At 34.2% G+C, this 22,772-nt stretch overlaps 1 protein-coding gene and 1 pseudogene across 1 annotated transcript in view; one reads left to right on the forward strand and one right to left on the reverse strand.

The window, feature by feature from the left end:
- Positions 1–17,330, reverse strand: part of LOC127706194 (cytochrome c oxidase assembly protein COX18, mitochondrial-like) — a 78,678-nt gene extending 61,348 nt beyond the window's left edge. Inside the window, exon 1 of the mRNA XM_052210675.1 lies at positions 17,202–17,330. The gene's annotated coding sequence lies outside the window, so the exon portion shown is untranslated. The remainder of the gene's footprint in view (positions 1–17,201) is intronic.
- Positions 1,612–5,021, forward strand: LOC127706195 (uncharacterized; annotated as a pseudogene).
- Positions 17,331–22,772: the final 5,442 nt, after the last annotated feature.

A 22,772-nucleotide genomic window follows, 5' to 3' on the forward strand; every position in this document is an offset into this window, starting at 1 on the left:
CAACCAAAAAAATCAATTCGTTTTGGCCCAGATGATTTAAAATGTATATATCATTGAAAAAGCTCCAAATTATCTCCCTTTGATGCAACAATGCCGTTTTTTTTTTTTTGCATTAAAATTGATATATCCTAAAACTAATCCGTGACCTATATTTTTTCAAATAAGCTGTACTTAAACTAAACTATTGTAAACTTTAAGCGATTACTGTAATTTAGTTCTTTTTTTTTTATTTCGATATTACCTCTAATTCTCCTATTAGGTCAACAGAAGTACCTTTACAAAAATATATGCTTCTTTCAAAACATTTGGTTGAGGTAAACTTTAAAGCGCAAGAGAATGTTAATGAAAAATTCAGCAATTTTTCCATTTGTAAAGGGGCATAACTCTAGAACGGTTATAGTGACAATAAGCATTTTGTAAAAGTTGGACGGATTTCGTTGATGCAAACTAAAGTTACAGAACAGAAATCAACTTTGAGACGTAGTGACGGACAGACAAGGGTAAACTAAATTCCTTCTCTGCTCATAATGACTGGGGCATAAAAAGACAAAACACAAAAATTTACTTAAAACACTGATCCTTGATAATGATGTCAAAGTCAGATGCACAACATTAGGCATCTATATACAAAGTATGAACCATTCAGGTCTTCAGCCTTCTAAAATATAAAGCTTTTAAGCTTTCGACTTCAACAAAAATGGTTCATCTGAAACTGACCTAATTACAAACTTGTACATGTAAACTAAGCAAAAGTTCCAAAGTAATTGGACCATGACTTAGGGGGCTTGGCCAAATAATCTACGGTACATGTAAATGAGATATGTCAATACTTATAAAACAGCATATATACATAAAAGATGTGGTATGATTGCCAATGAGACAACTCTCCACAAGGGCGCAAATGACACAGAAATTAACAACTATACTAAGGTCACCGTAGGGTCTTCAACAATGAGCAAAGCCCATACCACATAGTAATTTTTTTAAAATTGGAAAGAGAGCTCATATCAATAGATATAAAACAATTCATCAAAATGTCTTACGCGTTGGTTAAAGCATTCTTGAGTTATTGCTGAAACTGGAAAATCCCCTTTTTATAATGAATAATACCCCATAACTCGGAAACACAAAATCTAAAATTTATTAAAAAAAACGAAATATATATAAACAATTCACCAAAGTTTTGTGCAAATTGGTTTTAAGGGTTTTTGAGTTAATGTCTGACATGTTGACGACGGACAAACGGTATACCATAATACATCCTGTAAACAGGCGTATAAAAATGAACAAAAACATACCCATTATCATCGATCCACTACTGAGGCCTATATACAGTTTAGGGCTGGGGGGAGATGGTATGTTCAAATTAACATGGCCAAGCAAAAATGCTTATACATCTTATTTCTATATCAAATAATTATTAAAGTATTATTCTTTGTAGCTTACAATGTTGAGTGGGTTTTGCTCATTGTTAAAGGCTATACACTGGTTTGGTGGAGAGTTGTCTCATTGGCAATTATATTACTTGTAAAATTCTCTGTAGATTGAAACTTCATATGCCTTCAATGATCTTTTATAAACATATACAAATATATTTATTTTTACTTTTAGGGATGCCTCAAAAAAAGGCGAACAACTATATCCGGCCATGTCAATGAAAAATACAACAACCATTTAAATGTGCCTTCAAAGATGCTCACAGATGAGGAAGAGACATCCTTAATCAACTATGTCAAGTATATGGCTGAAAGGGGTTTCCCATTGACGAGAAGGATGTTGATGTTAAAAGCATTTTTTATTTCAATCGTGGAAAAATCAGGCATATAAACTCTTTTTAATATGGACAGAGGTCCTAGCAACAAATGGATCAACAAACTCCTGAACAGCAGGACAAAGCCAGGAGGCATATGTCAAATGTCACCGTTGTGGATCAATACTTTAAATTGCTCATGGACACAGTTGACAGCTTAGGTTTGACCAATAAACCAAACCAAATCTTCAATTGTGATGAATCTGGCTTTAGTGGAAAAGAAAAAAGTAAAGAAAAAGTGTTAACACCGAAAGGTCCCACAGCTATCAACAGAAAGGGATGGTGCATGGTCACATCACTGTACAGTGTTCCCGCCTGACCTAAATAGAAGGCCAGCCCTTGGTGCCCTTATCCCCGCCCTTCTTCCCTCCAAAGTAAAAGAATGCACCTCTTTGCCTTTTCAAAAAAATAAAATTTCCAAATTTCATGCCTACCTGTACCAGCGTTTCAGGTAAAATTATTACCTGATTGTGTAACACTAATTAACTGACAATGGGATTAAGTTAATTAGTGCCCTAATGCTTTGGCAGTTTTATCACCTTTGTTAATGATTGTTTACTGCTAATTAGTGGATTTAAGATAATTGATCACATACTGGATATTTAATACAGAATGAAATGTCCACATGTTATCCATTTGTAATGTTTATGTACAGCATGTACACCTGAAAAAAAATATTTCAGTAGGCATAACATAAAAAATAAAATCTTAAAACAATTTTAAAGGCATACATATTTAATTATATAACTTATACCAGTATATAAAAATAAACAACTATTTTTGAAAGATGGAGTTATACGTGCAAAATTGAATGTTCAATGTAATTAAATTATCTATAATTAAATTACTTGTTCAAACATATAGTATATGTTATTGAGAGTTATTTATTATCATTTGAATTGTTACAAAAAAGTATTTGTATGTGCACACAAAGTGCTCCTCAGTAAGGAGTTTTATAAATATAACAGGTGAGACATGGAGATGATCATATTATATTGATGCAATAATATATTGCAGAAGGTAAAAACAGTTACTTTTTTCTCTCCATCATTGTTAAAAATAAATTTGTTGAGTGCTCCTATGTCAGGAGTATTATAAAATACAAGAAGTTAAACAGGAAGTGAATCTTGTTATGTTTATGTTCCCTAACAATCTGGGTTATAACGCTAAAGTGCCCTTTCAGACAACTAGCACCCTTCTGCCCTGAGATTCAAGCTGGAACACTGCAGTGTACATATGTGCATAGCTGCTGATTGACATGTCCTTCCGTCTTTTATTATTTTTGATGGTTGCCTGCCTCATAGGAACTTCAAAGATGGTGTTCCCGATAACTGGCTGTATGGCTCATCTGAATCCGGGTATATGGATACTGAGTTGTTCGAAAACTGGTTTGACCAAGTGTTCATCCCATTCTGTGGCACAAGGAGACCAGTGCTGTTGATATTTTACAATCATGACTCACACATCAGCATTGACTTGATAGAAAAGGCCAAGGCAAACAATATTCATATTATTGGTTTACCACCACATACCACACATCTTCTTCAACCACTTGATGTTGCCATCTTTGGACCCTTAAAAGAAAAGGTTAACCAGTTAGCAGTGACCTTAGGAAATTAGCTGAAAAAATTTCCGGATCCTTGGTTCCATGTACGATGTATACCTTCCAGTATATACCAATATTTTAGTAATAGATCAGCAACTGATTTTTGAAGATGTTATAAATTATAAACAAGTTTATGTATTCAATAATCTGAAACTTTCATAAAAACATTTAATATCACTTTTTAACCATCTGAAAATTTAGGGTCAGTAATCAGGCTACAGTATTCTGAAAAAAGCATTTAAAATTATATAAGGAATATTTTGTTCATTTAATGAAGTCATTGTACATGATATAGCAGACATGTGTATTTAACCTTCAATTTACTAGCATACTCAGATTAAAAAAATTGTGTTTACAGTAGCAGAAATTGAACATTTACTTTAATTTGTTCTGTTATGCCAATATCAAACAAAAATTTCTTTATTTGCCAATCACGACGCCGAAAATGAGAAGAATAATTACAATATAATTTTCAAACTTAATATAAGGCCAAAAAAAAATATATGTCTGTTTACAGTTACCCGACCGTCCCTATTTTGGGGTGCCGACCCTATGTCATTTTATTCAAAAATGAAATCCAAAGTGAAATTACAAAGCCGGAAACACCTACTTTCTGTTTAAAACAAAAGTGAAAGTAGGTGTGTGTGATCATCTGAGCGCTTTAATTTTAAAATCGCGTACTCGATACTAAAGCGTTTTTACAATCTAGATCTCAATGGCAGCCTGCATGGCCCAACAGGCTGAGGCAGCAAGCGTGGTTGCATTAAAGTTCAAAAATGCAACCACATGCTTACAAAATCTATTATGACAACGTTACCACACAAATTAATAATTGGTACCGATGTGTTTGATCTGTACCATAGTAAACAACCTGCAAAAACATACAAAGTAACGGTGACTTGCAAGACTGAAATTCCACAAGCTGACGGTTTTATTGTTGATGGGAACTGAACTGTTGGCAGTCTTCACGCTGAACCACAGGCCTAGCAGCCCAGGCTTGTAAAATTGCTTTCCGTCTGTAAAAATCAGCTCTACAGGCCAACAGAATCTTGAGTAAATTTGTTCAAAAAATTGAACTCTGGGCCTGTAGATTTAAAAGTTTATTGTGAAGACTGTGTTGGAGATGTTGTAGATAAATTCAATGTTAAATGTATAGAATTTTTATATAAGAAGGAGATCAACAATATTTTGGTATCTATTGTCCAAACAGAGGCAGACAATGCTACCAACACGGGAAGGTGTAAAAGACGATACAGAGATACGAGATACAGCAATACAAGATACGAGATACATGAAATAAAACATCTGTGAAATATACTAAAATTTATATCATAATTAATTAAATCGAATTCTCAATTAAGCCTGGCAGCAAACGTCTTTTAAAGCAGTCGTGTACTAAAGGATTGAATTGTGGAGTGGAGTTGTGGGTTTACATTTTATAATATAATAAGTAAACAAATTTTCAATATACAGTTTTATACAGTCTAAAAGCATTAAAATCACCTTATATACATGTATGTTTAGTACAACTTCTTACTTCATTCTTTGATTATGATATGATTTTGATAATACATGTAATATTATAACTAACTTAAGGTGATACGTGTATCTCCAAACAGGCAAAACTGAGGTCACATGTACACGTATTTGTAGGTGCTTTGAAATAGTTTACATGTTATAACTTTTTACTTGAAAACCGTAAGATGGTGCCAAAGGAACTATGAGCAGTATTATGTATCATTTTAACTCCAGCAGATGACATACATATGTGGCTTTCAATTAGAACAATAAGATAAAAGTGAACAACTCACTTTTTACAGGGTAAAATATTTAGTGTGTGTCCTATGAAGTTGAGAAAATTAATATATTAATCTATGTTGAAATAGTCTATATTTAACAAGCTGGTACATGTATAAATATCGAACTGCAAAAAATTATTTGGTATGACCATGGAAGTAATTTCACAGGCCAATAACTTCAAGTGAAAGTATTATCTGCAGCTGTTATTTTACAGTGATTCTAATGATTGTGTTTTAAATTGGTGTTGACAAATTTATCTAAAGTTCCCAGGGGTAATATTTGATATATCAATTAAAATTCAAACTTTTTTCTCATGTTTATCTGTCTAAATGAAAACTGATTAGTGTAGGCCTACACACTTGATTTGATTTCATATTACATTTAATTGTATCTCATATCGTGTATTGCTGTATCTCGTATCTCTGTATTGCCTTTTACACCTTCCCCTACCAACACTGCAATAAATGTTTTTCAAGTTATGATGGCTGGAGGACAAGCATACCCAACATTGAAAAGATCAAGGTATAAAACAGAAATTACATATGACAGTGCATAATTTCTTTGTCTATGAGTTAATAATTGTTAAATATGTCAATGTTTAAATATTAAAAGACATCTGACATCAACCTATTGACATTACACCTATCCCTGCAAATATACTTCAAACCAGGAATTGAACCTGTTAAAACAGGCATGACTGTGCTGTATGGGCTTTGCTCATTGTTGAAGGCCGTACAGTGACCTATAGTTGTTAATTTCTGTGTCATTTGGTCTTTTGTGGAGAGTTGTCTCATTGGCAATCATACCACATCTTTTTTAAATGTTTTTTTTTCTATTTATTAATTCTGCAGGTAAGTGTCAGTACTTGTAGAGGTTAGCCAAGTACTGACAGATAGATAATTTCAGACTAACCTCTCATAAATAAATGTAAATACCACACATTTAATAATATGTATGGTCTGCAGGGGTGTCACAACCGTCACACAAATAAATAAGTTTTTTTACATATAAAACAATTTTATAAAATTTACATCTGACAGTGAGCACTTGCAATCAGTCACAGTTCCATAATCAGATGTAACACATTTCCATTCAATGGACAACGTCATAAAAGCCTTCATTTTTCAAAAATAAAATGTTGCAGACTAAGTCGTATGATCTTGAGGAGGTGGAGGGGGTGCCGATCCTCCTCATTTTCATCTCCGAAATAAAATTACAAGTACTTATTCTTCAAATTGACTCTAGACTAAATTATAATGCCTTTTGCTGTATTTAGGAAAAAAAAATATCAAAATTAATTTAATGTTGGCCCTCAAGTTGAGCATGCACATTTCAGTACAACTGCCCCTGTGGTGTAATTGGTAGCATGCTTGCCTAGAGTGTGGAGGATTGTGTGTTTCAACCCTGATGGATCAAACTAAAGACTTATTAAAAGTGGTACTTGCTGCTTCTCGGCTATTTAAGTAAGTAGCATTATGGAGATACTAAGAGCAATAAAATGCTCCGCTGGGGCGCAGCTTGATACGACCGCAGAGGTCGAACCCTGAACAGTTGGGGCAAGTATGGACACAACATTCAAGCTTGATACAGCACTGAATTTGGATTGTAATTAAATATTTGACACAGCACAGGTTTCTCACAGAGAATGAAAGTGGTCTAAGAACTTAAAATTTTTTAATTTACCTATTCAAACCATATCATTATTATTTGCTTTTATATATAAATCAGAAATAACCAATTTAAAAAGGAAAATTTTAAAGAAAAAAAAAAAATATCCCCCCCCAAATTTTTTGAACCCCCTTATGATTCATCACCCCCAAACTCAATCCCAGCTTTCCCTTTGTGGTATGGTACCTTGCAGTACAATTTCAGAGAGATCCATACACTTGAACACAAGTTATTGTCTGGAAACTAGAAAAATGCTTGTTTTTTGGCCCCAAATTCCTAAACGTTTAGAGCAATTACCCCCAAACTCAAACCCAGCTTTCCCTTTGTGATATGGAACCTTGCAGTACAATTTCATAAAGATCCATACACTTACACACAAGTTATTGTACTGAAACTAGAAAAATGCTTGTTTTTTGCCCTTTTATGGCCCCTAATTACTAAAATTTTGAGGGAATTACCCCCAAAATCAATCCCAGCCTTCCCTTTGTGGTATGGTACCTTGCAGTACAATTTCAGAGAGATCCATACACTTGAACACAAGTTATTGTCTGGAAACTAGAAAAATGCTTATTTTTGGCCCCTTACCCGGTATTCCTTAACTTTTTGGGCAATTACCCCCAAACTCAATTCCAGCTTTCCCTTTGTGATATGGAACCTTGTTGTACAATTTCATAAAGATCCATACACTTACACACAAGTTATTGTCATGAAACTAGAAAAATGCTTGTTTTTTGCCCCTTTTTGGCCCCTAATTCCTAAATTTGGAGGCAATTACCCCCAAAATCAATCCCAGCATTCCCTTTGTGATATAGAACCTTGCGATACAATGTCAGAGAGATCCATACACTTACACACAAGTTATTGTCATGAAACTAGAAAAATGCTTGTTTTTGGCTGTTTTTGGCCCCTAATTCCTAAAATATGGAGGCAATTACCCCCAAAATCAATCCCAGCATTCCCTTTGTGATATGGAACCTTGTGGTACAATGTCAGAGAGATCCATACACTTACACACAAGTTATGTCTGGAAGCTACAAAAATGCTTATTTTTGGCCCCTAATTCCTTAACTGTTGGTACCATAACCCCCAAAATCAATCCCCACCTTCCTTTTGTGGTATTGAACCTTATGGTAAAATTTCATTGAGATCATTCACTTAAACTAAAGTTAGAGTGCGAAAACTAATGTGTCTTCGGACAACGACGACGCCGATGCCAAACGACGACGACAACGTCATACCAATATACAACCACAAAATTTTTTTTGCGGTCGTATAAAAACTGGTCAGCTTAAAGTGGGAATAGTGTGAATGGGGTAACTGCGGACAGTTACTCTAGTGTGCAAGCACTATAAACCTCCATCCCAGCCTGTTGGTTTTGGATTATTCCCTTATTTTGGACAAAGAATTGCTGGAGCCATGTATAAATGCAATTCTATTTTTAGATTTTAACTTTGTCTCTTGATTTATATGATATACCGGTATGTCAGATTCTGTCTATGTTTACACACACATTCACAAAAATGAATGCTCTCTCTTTTTTGCTTCAAATCTATATGTACAGAAAAACTATAAAAAAAGATGTGGCAATATGTAACAACATCACACATCATCCAAAAAAAATAAAATGCTCCGCAGGGCGCAGCTTGATACGACCGCAGAGGTCGAACCCTGAACAGTTGGGGCAAGTATGGACACAACATTCAAGCTTGATACAGCTCTGAATTTGGATTGTGATTAAATATTTGACACAGCATAGGTTTCTGACACAGAATGAATGTGGTCTAAGAACTTAAAAATTTTAAATTGGACATTCACCTATTATGGTCCAATATCCAAAATCTAAATACATGGTTAGATTCAGCATATCAAAGAACCCCAAGAATTCAATTTTTGATGAAATCAAACAAAGTTTAATTTTGGACCCTTTTGACCTCAATGTGGACAAAGTTGATAACAGGGCCCAAAAATCAAAAATCTAAATACATGGTTAGATTCAGCATATCAAACAACCCCATATATTCAATTTTTGTTGAAATCAAACAAAGTTTAATTTTGGACCCTGATTTGGACCAACTTGAAAACTGGGCCCATAATCAAAAATCCAAATACATGTTTAGATTCAGCATATCAAAGAACCCTAAAAATTCAATTTTTGTTAAAATCAAACTAAGTTTAATTTTGGACCCTTTGGACCTTAATGTAGACCAATTTGAAAACGGAACCAAAAATTAAGAATCTAAATACACGGTTAGATTCGGCATATCAAAGAACCCCAATAATTCAATTTTTGATGAAATCAAACAAAGTTAAATTTTGGACCCTTTGGACCTCAATGTGGACCAATTTAAAAACGGGGCCCAAAATCCAAAAACTTAATACACAGTTAGATTCAGTATATTAAAGAACCCCAAGAATTCAAGAATAAAACCCCATTGAAATTGATCAAGAAATAAGCAATTTATACGAAGTATATTCTTTTGCACAATACTGTGCAATTGAATATTTCTTGCTATTGCGCAATACTGTACAATTGACAATTTCTTGCTATTGGGCAATATTGTGCTATTGGATATTTCTTGCTATTGCGCAATACTGTGCAATTGAAGATTTCTTGCTGTTGCGCAATACTGTGCAATTGAAGATTTCTTGCTATTGTGCAATACTGTGCAATTGAAAATTTCTTGCTATTGCACAATACTTATTATATAATAATTTACACATCCTGTTTGGTGTGTATCTCCTACCATATCATTATTATTTGCTTTTAAATATTAATCAGAAATAACCAACTAAAATGGAAAATTTTAAAAGAAAAAAAAAAGGATAAAAAGAAAAAACTAGAGGCTCTCAAGAGCCTGTGTCGCTCACCTGATAATACTTTGGTTTTGGAAATCATGTAAAAATAGATTAAAATCATAACAGATACCCTAATAATGAGTGAGGCCAAATTTGGTTTAATATTGGTCCTGTAATTTAATAAAAAATCCTGGTGGCCATCTTGAACAGTGAATCGGCAACAAAGTAGCAACACTTAATCAGCACCTCATAAGAAACATTTATGCCATGTTTTGGTTTCATTCCATTCAGTGCACCTCTAGAAGAAGCATTTGTATGTATTTCCCATAGGTTCTTATGTTAAAGGAAGTCCCCCCCATTGGCGGCCATCATGGATGAAGGATCAGCTTCAAAGTAACAAAACTTAATCAGCACCTCATAAGGAACATTCATGCCATGTTTGGTTTCAATCCATTCAGTATGTGGTTCTCTATAAGAAGACATTTGTATGTATTGTCCATAGGATCCTTTGTTAAACATTGTCCCCATCTGGCAGCCATCATGGATGAAGGATCAGCTTCAAAGTAACAACACTTGGTCAGCACCTCAAAAGGAACATGCATGCCATGTTTGGTTTCATTCCATTCAATGGTTCTCTAAAAGAAAACATTTGTACGTATTTCTCATAGGGTCCTATGTTAAACTAAGTCCTCCGCTGGCGGCCATCTTAGATTATGGATCAGCTTCATAGTAACAACACTTGGTCAGCACCTCATAAGGAACATTCTTGCCATGTTTGGTTTCATTGCATTCAGTGGTTCTCTAAAAGAAGACATTTGTATGTATTTCCCATAGGGTCCTATGTTAAACTAAGTCCCCCGCTGGCTGCCATCTTGGATGATGGATCAGCTTCAAAGTAACAACACTTGGTCAGCACCTCATAAGGAACATTCTTGCCATGTTTGGTTTCATTCCATTCAGTGGTTCTCTAAAAGAAGATATTTGTATGTATTTCCCATAGGGTCCAATGTTAAACTAAGTCCCCTGCTGGCGGCCATCTTGGATTATGGATCAGCTTCATAGTAACAACACTTGGTCAGCACCTCATAAGGAACATTCATGCCATGTTTGCTTTTATTCCATTCAGTGGTTCTCTAAAAGAAGACATTTGTATGTATTTCCCATAGGGTCCATGTTAAACTAAGTCCCCCGCTGGCGGCAATCTTGGATTACGGATCGGCTTCAAAGTAACAACACTCGGTTGGCACCTCATAAGGAACATTCATACCATGTTTGGTTTCATTTCATTCAGTGGTTCTCTAAAAGAAGATATTTGTATGTATTTCCCAATAGGGTCCTATGTTAAACTAAGTCCCCCGCTGACAGCCATCTTGGATTATGGATCGGCTTCAAAGAAACAATACTCGGTCAGCACCTCATAAGAAACATTCATGCCATGTTTGGTTTCATTCCTTTTAAGTGGTTCTCTAAAAGAAGACATTTGTATGCATTTCCCATTGGGTCCTATGTTAAACTAAGTCCCCCGCTGGCGGCCATCTTGGTTGATGGATCCGCTACAAAGTAACAACACTTGGTCAGCACCTCATAAGAAACATTCATGCCATGTTTGGTTTCATTCCATTCAGTGGTTTTCTAAAAGAAGACATTTGTATGTATTTCCCATAGGGTCCCATGTTAAACTAAGTCCCCCGCTGGCAGCCATACTGGATTATGGATCGGCTTCAAAAAAACAACACTCGGTCAGCACCTCATAAGCAACATTCATGCCATGTTTGGTTTCATTCCATTCAGTGGTTCTCTAAAAGAAGACATTTGTATGTATTTCTCATAGGGTCCCATGTTAAACTAAGTCCCCTGCAGGAGGCCATCTTGGATTATGGATCGGCTTTAAAGTAACAACACTCGGTCAGTACCTCATAAGAAACATTCATGCCATGTTTGGTTTCATTCCATTCAGTGGTTCTCTAAAAGAAGACATTTGTATGTATTTCCCATAGGGTCCAATGTTAAACTAAGTCCCCTGCTGGCGGCCATCTTGGATTATGGATCAGCTTCATAGTAACAACACTTGGTCAGCACCTCATAAGGAACATTCATGCCATGTTTGCTTTTATTCCATCCAGTGGTTCTCTAAAAGAAGACATTTGTATGTATTTCCCATAGGGTCCCATGTTAAACTAAGTCCCCCGCTGGCGGCAATCTTGGATTATGGATCGGCTTCAAAGTAACAACACTCGGTCAGCACCTCATAAGGAACATTCATACCATGTTTGTTTTCATTCCATTCAGTGGTTCTCTAAAAGAAGACATTTGTATGTATTTCCCATAGGGTCCTATGTTAAACTAAGTCCCCCGGTGGCGGCCATCTTGGATTATGGATCGGCTTTAAAGTAACAACACTCGGTCAGCACCTCATAAGAAACATTCATGCCATGTTTGGTTTCATTCCTTTTAAGTGGTTCTCTAAAAGAAGACATTTGTATGCATTTCCCATAGGGTCCTATGTTAAACTAAGTCCCCCGCTGGCGGCCATCTTGGATGATGGATCCGCTACAAAGTAACAACACTTGGTCAGCACCTCATAAGAAACATTCATGCCATGTTTGGTTTCATTCCATTCAGTGGTTCTCTAAAAGAAGACATTTGTATGCATTTTACATAGGGTCCTATGTTAAACAAAGTCCCCCGCTGGCGGCCATCTTGGATGATGGATCCGCTACAAAGTAACAACACTTGGTCAGCACCTCATAAGGAACATTCATGCCATGTTTGGTTTCATTCCATTCAGTGGTTCTCTAGAAGAAGTTCAAAATGTAAAAAGTTAACGCCGACGACGGACGAGGACAGACGACGCCGGACGACGGATGCCAAGTGATGAGAAAAGCTCACTTATGATTCATCACCCCCAAACTCAATCCCAGCCTTCCCTTTGTGGTATGGTACCTTGCAGTACAATTTCAGAGAGATCCGTACACTTGAACACAAGTTATTGTCTGGAAACTAGAAAAATGCTTATTTTTGGCCCCTTTTTGGCCCCCAATTCCTAAACGTTTTGGGCAATTACCCCCAAACTCAATTCCAGCTTTCCCTTTGTGATATGGAACCTTGTAGTACAATTTCAGAAATATCCAAACACTTACACACAAGTTATTGTCATGAAACTAGAAAAATGCTTGTTTTTTGCCCCTTTTTTGGCCCCTAATTTCTTAAATTTTGAGGCAATTACCCCCAAAATCAAATACAGCCTTCCCTTTGTGATATGGAACCTTGTGGTACAATGTCAGAGAGATCCATACACTTACACACAAGTTATTGTCTGGAAGATACAAAAATGCTTATTTTTGGCCCCTAATTCCTTAACTGTTGGTACCATAACCCCCAAAATCAATCCCAGCCTTCCTTTCGTGGTATTGAACCTTATGGTAAAATTTCATGGAGATCCATTCACTTTAACTAAAGTTAGAGTGCGAAAACCAATGTGTCTTCGGACGACGCCGGACGATGCCAGACGATGACGACGACAACGCCAACGTCATACCAATATACGACCAAAAAATTTTAAATTTTTGCGGTCGTATAAAAATGGAAATAAATACCTACCTACCCTATTTTTTTTAAAGGATGTAACCTTAAACAGACATACATTTTTTATTTGGACTATAAAAGTAAATTAAAAATTATGCCTACATGTATGTATTGGGAAATAAAATGCTTCGCTGAGCGCAGCCTGATACGACCGCAGAGGTAGAAACCCTGAACAGTTTGGGCAAATTTGGACACAATATTCAAGCTTGATATTGTCTGAATTTGGATTGTGATCAATTTTTTGACATAATGTAGGTTTCTGACACAAAATAAATGTGGTCAAAAATCTTACAAATCTATTGCGCAATACTGTGCAACTGAAGATTTCTTCTTGAAACTTTTAAAAAATTTGAAATTTGAAAAATTTTGAAAGAAAAATATGAATTCCTTTAAAAAATTCCCCTCCCCCCAACTTTTTGAAACCCCCCTTGGAGCAATAACCCCAAAACTCAATCCAAGCCTTTCCTTTGTAGTATGGAACATTGTAGTACAATTTCAGAGATCCATTCACTTAAACACAAGTTATTGTCTGGAAACTAGTACTTAACTAGAAAACTGCTTGTTTTTGGCCCTTTTTTGGCCCCAAATTCCTACATGTTTGGGGCAATTAACCCAAACTCAGTCACAGCATTCCCTTTGTTATATGGAACCTTGTGGTACAATGTCAGAGAGATCCATACACTTACACTCAAGTTATTGTCTGGAACTAGAAAAATGCTTGTTTTTGGCCCCTTTTTGGCCCTTAATTCCTAAACTGTTGGCCCCATAACCCCTAAAACGAATCCCAACCTTCTACTTGTGGTATTAAACATTGTGGTACAATTTCAGAGCAATCAAAATACAAATACACAAGTTATTATCCTGAAACTAGAAAAATGCTTGTTTTGGGCCCTTTTTTGGGCCCTTTATTCCTAAACGGTTGGGACCATCATCCCCAAAATCAATCCCAACCTTCCTTTTGTGGTATTGAACCTTCTGAAAAAATTTCATAAAGATCAATTCACTTAAACTAAAGTTATTGTCTGGAAACCAATGTATCTTCGGACGACGACGACATCATACCATTATACGATCCCAAAAAAATTTTGGCGGTCGTATAATTAGTAAATATAAATGTAATACACGTAATATATATACATAAACGGGTGTATAAAAATGATCTGCAAGCAAAGTTCTATAACTGGTAAAATAAGTAAAAATTAATTTACAGTTAATGGCCATTGCTGACAATGTATACTACCATTTTCTAAGTGTGTTTTTGCCTTATGCATGCATCTGATAGACACTTTAAATCGCCAAAATGATTAGCAAGGCAAGATCTACTTTCCAGATATAGTTAGTAAACTGTCACTATCTAAAGGAGCAATTGCCTGTAAAAGATGATTTTTTTCACCCTGTTATTTTGTGTTTTAATCAAAACTAGATGGAAAGAAAATAAGACTAAATGATCAGCAATACATGTACAAAAACAATGAAATAGAGAATTTAGTCATGAATTCTATTCTCTTCTACAATGTTGATGAATGTCCTTCATTTGTTGTTTATGCACATAGACCAAGGCAAGGTGAGCAACACATTCTCTTTAATAACTCTAGTTTTAATAGATGACAAGCGATACTATAAAAAAAAGATTTGATATGATTCATGAGACATCTCTACATCAGAGACCAAATGATATTGAGGTGAAAAACTATAGGTCACTTTATTGCTTCCAACATATTTTAGTTAACTTGTTATTGCAAATAGTGGTGGAATAGAGGACATGATAATTCTTGGTGAAATAGATCATGAAATATTCAAAATCATCACTGAAGTTACAAAAAATTTGAAATGTGCATCGATGTATGTTGCAGTAAAATTGGGGCCCTTATATTAATGTAATTTTAATGACACAAATAGGTAAAATATCATAAGTTAACCTTTTTTTACGCAAATTAAACAACAACTGGTGTGAGAGTATTGCCAGAATTTTTAACAAACTTGTCCCATTTTTGCAAGTAAACTGAAGTTAGTAGCCTCAATTTTCCATATACATGTAAATTATAATGCAGGTCTTATACAACTAGGATGTAAATCATCTGTTGGTTTCTTGTTATTTGGTAGCAGTCTATCTACATATTTATCGAGTATCAGGATGTCTGCATATTGATATTGTAAAATATCAGCTGTGATACACAATATGAAGCTTTTTGTTGAGCCAGCCACAAATGTAAACAAAATTAAAGAATTATATGAAAGTAATGTTTTGTCAGGAAATTTATTATGGTAAATTATGCATATCTCCAAGATGTTTCAGCTTAAGACTTCCAGACCCGTTCTAATAGTGTTCAAATTAAGAAGATTCTTCACCCTTTTAAACACCCAAAAAAAAACCAATCAGATGAACCCTGCTAGACAGACATGATCAAATTACAATCTGTATCATAACATACCCTTATATAACTAACTATCTGCTCATTCCTTTGCATCTGTCATGTGTTAAAAAGTTAACATACCGGTAACCATGCATGCAACTGAAAACCCCTTAAATTAAAAGGGGTGGGGCACTTCCTATATACAAGGTGAAAGGATGTGCCACTGGAATAGGTCACCTTTTCAGGCTTAAACATATGTGAATAGGATCGGGAAAACTATCACGAAATATATGATAAGGTCAATAAAATTCCCATAACTTCTTCACTGTCATCTTTCTTGGTGTTGTCGGTTGTGTTTATATCAACCAATTTTTCTCTTTTGAGACTTATTACATTAGTCATTACACACCACATGATGGCCGCACATGAAACACAAACAATATGGGAAAAGGTTACATTTTTACCTATGCAATATATGAAAGGTATACATTTTTAAAAAATAAATATTAATGTAACAAAAGTATTGAAGTGGCCCCATCCCCTTAAAACAACATATCAAATGGTCGCCCCCTTTAACTTAGGTTTATCATAACAAATGGAAAAAAATGTCTGTATTGCCACCTTATAAATCAAATGTTGACCCGTGTTTTAGTGAAATTACCTGCGTGTAAACTGGAGCTGTCTGGAAGCTCCACCATATTTTAACTGATCTCGACTATCACAACCAAATGTGCAGTCTATTTTGAGTAAAATCTTGACTGTTTATTCGTCTGTTTCAAATTTCTTCTCCTCACAGTTGGTCAGTCAACTTCATTCCACTTCCAGCCATGCTTTCCACGTTGTTCACTGCCGGGGTTTTACCATTAATCATAAAGGGCGGTAAATTAAAATGAGGCACTTTGACGATTTAAGTAAAGAGAGATAACTCCTGCGTAACGAAGACGACGCTTCAACGATAAAAAAATATCTGCTAATCTCCAAATTGATTCATAACATTTATTGTAAAAAAACGATACTATACATTTTATTAGAATAGTTTGAGACCGTGTTTAAAGTTATCTGACAACCATTGAGAGAGAATTGTATCAATTTCGGTGCTGACGGTAACTGGTCTTCGGTATCTTCAAATTTCGTACGAAATCGGACGCCGTAAAAAGTTAATTTCACGAAAATTTGGTCAATATTAAACACTGACCAATTGACATATTAAAGTAATTTTGGTAACCACTTTCCTTGTCAAAGGATAGATTTAAATTTTCTCATGTTAAGAAGATAAATGAAATATACTGACAAAAAGTGACGGTAACTGGTCCTTGACCAGTAAGCGGGATCCAGGATCAGAACCCCCTAAATAAGACAGGATAAATGAATAAATAAATCAAAGTTATCTCTTCATTTTTTATAAAATGTTTCCCTAATAGTACTAGTATAGAAACAAGGATTTGAATAAAATTTATATACAAATCCATGGTAGAAAATACATATAAATACGAGATAATGAGATTTATACCATCACAGTTGTACTGTCCTTAGAACTGGTTGACTTTCAGATAAAATTCAAACTGAAAACAATCATATTTACCAGAAATTATCTTTCGAGTGGATTAAGAAAAACGGAAGAGTCAGTAACAACAGTGTGTTACCAAACTAATGGCGAAACACAGGGAACCGTTGAGTCCAGGGAAAGAAACAAGCACCACTAGCCGGGTTACACGGGTATCACTAATTAGCGACAAGAAGCGACAAAAAGCGTCAAGAAGCGACAAGCAGTGATCGGGAACGATTATAGGTTACAAGAGCGCAATTATTCGTAATGCATTTTCCATAGGGTACCACTGGTGTTCCGTATTTTTTCCCTCGAAGACTACACAAAATAGGGAAAAACGGGTAGCAGTTCCTGTTACTAGAAATGCCAGTGTTGCATTACAACCAAAAAAATATACATGGTCATGCGGCAAAAATTTACTTAAAATGCAGTTGAAAAAGATCATCTATTTTTTTTCGCTTAATGAAAAAGGCATATTTTTAATGGCTCCGACGTGCAGAAATGGAAGATATTTTCTATACTTTGTAAAATGTGAATATGATTTTCTGCATTTTTTAAACCTAATTGGATAAGCTTTCGATTAAATGTAATTCCAATCCTGTATCATCCAATCAGAAGCCGTATAGGATTCTAATCTGAGTACCATCTTGGGGTAAAAAACTTGCTGGTAAAATGTAAACAAATAATTGCGCTCTTGTTACCTATACGGTAATGAAAAAAATTTCCGAAAATTAAGCGCCCGGGCCAAATGAAGCGCTAGCGTCTATCTAGATAATATCACATCTTCAAAACATTATCTGATCACTTTCTGAATTTGGAGAATTAGTTTTTGCCCACCGATCAGGCCAAAAATTGGAACTGATTTTTTCACCAAATACGGTACTGTTCAAAAAGACATAAACATAATGTTTATTTACTGGCCTAATTTTTCAAAGGTCATCCAGCACTGATCATATTGCCGACAAAACCGTTCTGATATGGAAAAGCTACATCGAATTTTGAAGAATGGCTTTAAATGAAATCATTTCTTGAAAAAACACGTTTTTGAAACAGACTATAGTTTTTCCAAATTTTGAAAATATGATAATATTACTACTTTGGCAAAAAAAACTATTCTTGAACTACAATATTCAATGCCAAGATTAATTTTTCTACTTTGCAATGTAACTAAATCGTTGGTGTTTGCTTAGGGACCCTTTTGTCCAATTTTCACCAAATTAGCTTTTTGCTAGAATAGCAACTGAGTCACGATCATTATGGTTAAAAACCAAAAAGTATCTCCAAATTCAAGATATATACATGCTTTTTCCAATAAAAACAGTAGATATCACAAAAACGTTCTATTATCTTCATACTTTGTCGACATTCGAGCCCACCCTAGATTTAGATATGGAAATCAATACAAATAGGAAACAGACTATAGCTTGAATGCACGTTGATGAAAAGTCCATTTGACCCCATGAATTACTGTTTCACATTTTTTTCAAGCAAAATGACTATTTTTAACATTTTTCAAAGCCTTATTAAAAAAAAATGTCATTTTTCTATAGGTTACAAGAGCGCAATTATTCGTAATGCATTTTCCATAGGGTACCACTGGTGTTCCGTATTTTTTCCCTCGAAGACTACACAAAATAGGGAAAAACGGGTAGCAGTTCCTGTTACTAGAAATGCCAGTGTTGCATTACAACCAAAAAAATATACATGGTCATGCGGCAAAAATTTACTTAAAATGCAGTTGAAAAAGATCATCTATTTTTTTTCGCTTAATGAAAAAGGCATATTTTTAATGGCTCCGACGTGCAGAAATGGAAGATATTTTCTATACTTTGTAAAATGTGAATATGATTTTCTGCATTTTTTAAACCTAATTGGATAAGCTTTCGATTAAATGTAATTCCAAACCTGTATCATCCAATCAGAAGCCGTATAGGATTCTAATCTGAGTACCATCTTGGGGTAAACAACTTGCTGGTAAAATGTAAACAAATAATTGCGCTCTTGTTACCAGGAGCACCGCCTGTATATTTTTGGGACGTCTCGGGCGTTTTCCTATGGTAATAACAGCAACATGCGGTATAACTGATTACCGAAAAAAACGTAATTAGATCAAACATATTTATTAATAGTGGATTGGAAAACAAGTTATTGCAACTTATATTAATCCCTTCCCAAAAAAACGTAATTAACCATCATTCATGGTATAATTTTTTATAAACAACTTAAAATTTGTGAAATTTGGCTAGTACAGACGAGATTTTTTTCTCTAATTATAATCTTTAAATTAAGCTTGCTATTTTGATTGAAAAACCCAAAAGCCTTTTTATGATTTTAGTATTTGTCTCCACAAAAGGCGCTAAACTGTCCTTGTCAATTTTTGGTCTTTGGCTCGTTTGAATATTTTGTAAACATGCCATTTCAGCGAATTGTTGTTGTCCCTTATCAATTAACGAAACTCTCTACTGTTATTTCTTGTCATCGTGATGATGTTATAATAATACAAGAAGTGCAGAGGAAATGTCAGAAACGTCCTCTAATACGGAATGTCTGGAATAAAGGATGGCAATCGACGAAGACCGAAATATAATGTAAAAAAAACATGAACACGAACAAGGCAACAGTACCAGTTTTAACATTGTAGATAAAGGTTATCGTAAATATTGCCCGGTTTGGAAGAAGTTATTCATTGAAATTGAAATTACAAAAGCACAGGAACAATATCCATGATATCAATTAGAATCATACCAGTAACCACTACCTCTTTGCTGAAATATACACTTTTTATTTTTTTTCATTGTAAACGAATGGCCCACTCATTTGACAACATGGCCCATTAATTCTAAAAATGGCCCATTGAATATATGTTTGGGGGGCCCTGGGCCCATAGAGAAAAAATCCTTCCAGATCACTGGACAAGAAGTGTCAAGAAGCGACAAGACTGAGACTATTTAGCGACAAGAAAACTTAAAAAAAAATATTATTAAGATCAAGGACGTATATATATATAGCTATACGTCCTTGTTACAACAAATATATTAAAAAAAATATGCATTGACATTTTTATTTTAATATACGGGCAGTTATAGGTGTCAGACCACCAATTAAAAGTCCCTATCTAGTCAACCAAATTTTGCAATTTTCACAGCTTTCTAAATATTTTAAATTCATAGAAACCAGGTATATCCTGAATTGTACATATATCAGCTTTGTTCATGCCAATTTTCAACATACGTTTAAAATCATATAAGAAAGAAGAGGTCTCCCGAATAGAGGTACCACTACAAATAACCCCTGGTTTTCTGGAAATCTTAAATTAGTATACTATGGAGTGCATTAATCCTCAATGTTGAATGCAAACTCATAGACAAGTAAATTTTGGCTCAAAATCGTCTTAATATATTTCTCTTTCACCAAAAGTTTCATTTTTGCCAATTTGTTGGTTACTTTAAGTAAACAATGACATCAAATGCACTATTTTGTGTCCGAGTAGGCCTACTTTCACATACGTTCTAAATTGGAGGGAGTAATTGGTGGTCTTATTATTTAATTTTATAGTAATTTGAAGTTATAAATATTTTCATCATAACATTCATGGTACCAATTTTACTGCACCAGTAAACTTCAACTTATTTTGAGATTTTTGTTTGTTTCACAATTCAACTTTTAGTCAGTTTCAATCACTGTGTGATAAATCCTTTCAATCTGATAAATGTGCTTTGGGGCAGTTGTAACTCATTTATAGAAACTCTTTGTTTTGAACTGTAAATAGACCCAAATAATAGGATAATCCCTTACTAAGAACATGATTTACATTCATTCTTCACAAATAAGAGGCATCCAATCCTACAATTTCATTGGTCGAGAGTACTTTGCAATATTCTAAGTTGAATTGTGAAACAAACAAAAATCTCAAAATAAGTTGAAGTTTACTGGTGCAGTAAAATTGGTACCATGAATGTTATTATGAAAATATTTATAACTTCAAATTACTATAAAATTAAACAATACAAAAGCAATGCAAAAAAATAGAAAGAAAAAAAAACTTTCAGATAAAAAATAACCTAAATCTTTAGCTTTCCAAAACTTTAATTACTTGATCAGCGGTTGTGGAAAATAGTTATTTCCAATACATGTATTCCGATAAAAAAAAACAGAGGAGTTTAATTTTGAACATATTAAAAACTTTTAAGGGCACTATTTTTGAACATTTCCCGGACATAATGAAACTGTATTTGATGTAAAAAGCCGGACCAAAATATTGGCTGTGAAATAAAATTTAGTTGTAACTCAAATGTATTTATTGGTTTAAACTGTAAATAAAAAAAGGATAATTCCTCACTAAAATATTACATGATTTACATTCATACTCACAATCAGGAAACATACAATTCCTACCTTTTCTTTCTAACGTGTATCACCTAATATCTATAACACATTTTTTTTAAAAATATTTCCCAAATGACAAGAAAGTCCTCACTTCACTAAAACTAATCTATAAATGACATGCCGAAAAAAGAAGTCATGCATTAATTATAAACATTGCACTGACAATGAAACTAATTCTTGAATAGATCATTTGAGCCTTGAGCACTTTACAATATTCTAAGTTTGTAAGAGAATGATAATCCCTTACTTCATGATAAGTACTCGCTAACGCTCGTACTTAATCATGAAGAAAGGGATTATCATTCTCTTACATATACATAGCAGACTGGACTTAATTTGACATGTGAATATTTTGTTACTCCGTACAATAGCTTTCTTTGATCTATTTTAATAAACAATGGACTATATCGGATAAAGGAAGAATTACTTAATCTTAATTGTTCAAGTCTTATTAATTTCAAAGAGTATGTATAATTATCTTTTTGCATTCTAAGCTGACACATTTATCAATTAGCTGGGGGGACATGTTTGAGACAACGTTATTAAATATGTTTTAAAAGATAAAACACTTACATGATAATTTTAGGAAATTGTTCTGTAAACAAATAAAACTTTCTTAAATTTGTTTTAATTACCTTTATTCCTTGGTCATTTTATTTTATAATTTATTGAAAAATATTCTCTTCTGTGCATTTTTCCATTATTCAACAAAACTTTACTTGTAATTTATTAGTATATACTATCTTTAAATATCACGCATTTTTGCATCATTATAGTCTGACACCTTATAAAGGTATTTTCATCTTTTTATTATATTGGTAGTTGAAGAAATTAAACATTTTTAAAAGAAGGAATTGCATAGCTTTATTAGATAAAATATGTTTAAGATCATGTATGTTCTGTTTTCAGCCAAGTCAAAATTATGAATAAATGAGTAAAGATAACACTTGCTTGTTTGCCTGTGGTCTGAACAATTTCTTTCAAAAAAGGATGTTTGGCAGATATAATATTGATGACAGTTTGCATATATCATCAGCAATATTTTGTTTGTTTAAAGGATTTTTTAAAATTATTTATATAATACTTTACGTGCTAAACATATTTAGAGTCACGTGGCTCAGTGGCATATATTCAGTCAAAGTTATCAACACTGATAAAAAATTAGACTGATTTACCCACAGGCGCTTGGGTATATGATACAGATTTTTTTGTTGTTGATTA

This window comes from Mytilus californianus, unplaced genomic scaffold, assembly GCF_021869535.1.
Source record: "Mytilus californianus isolate M0D057914Y unplaced genomic scaffold, xbMytCali1.0.p SCAF_6, whole genome shotgun sequence".
NCBI lineage: Eukaryota > Metazoa > Mollusca > Bivalvia > Mytilida > Mytilidae > Mytilus > Mytilus californianus.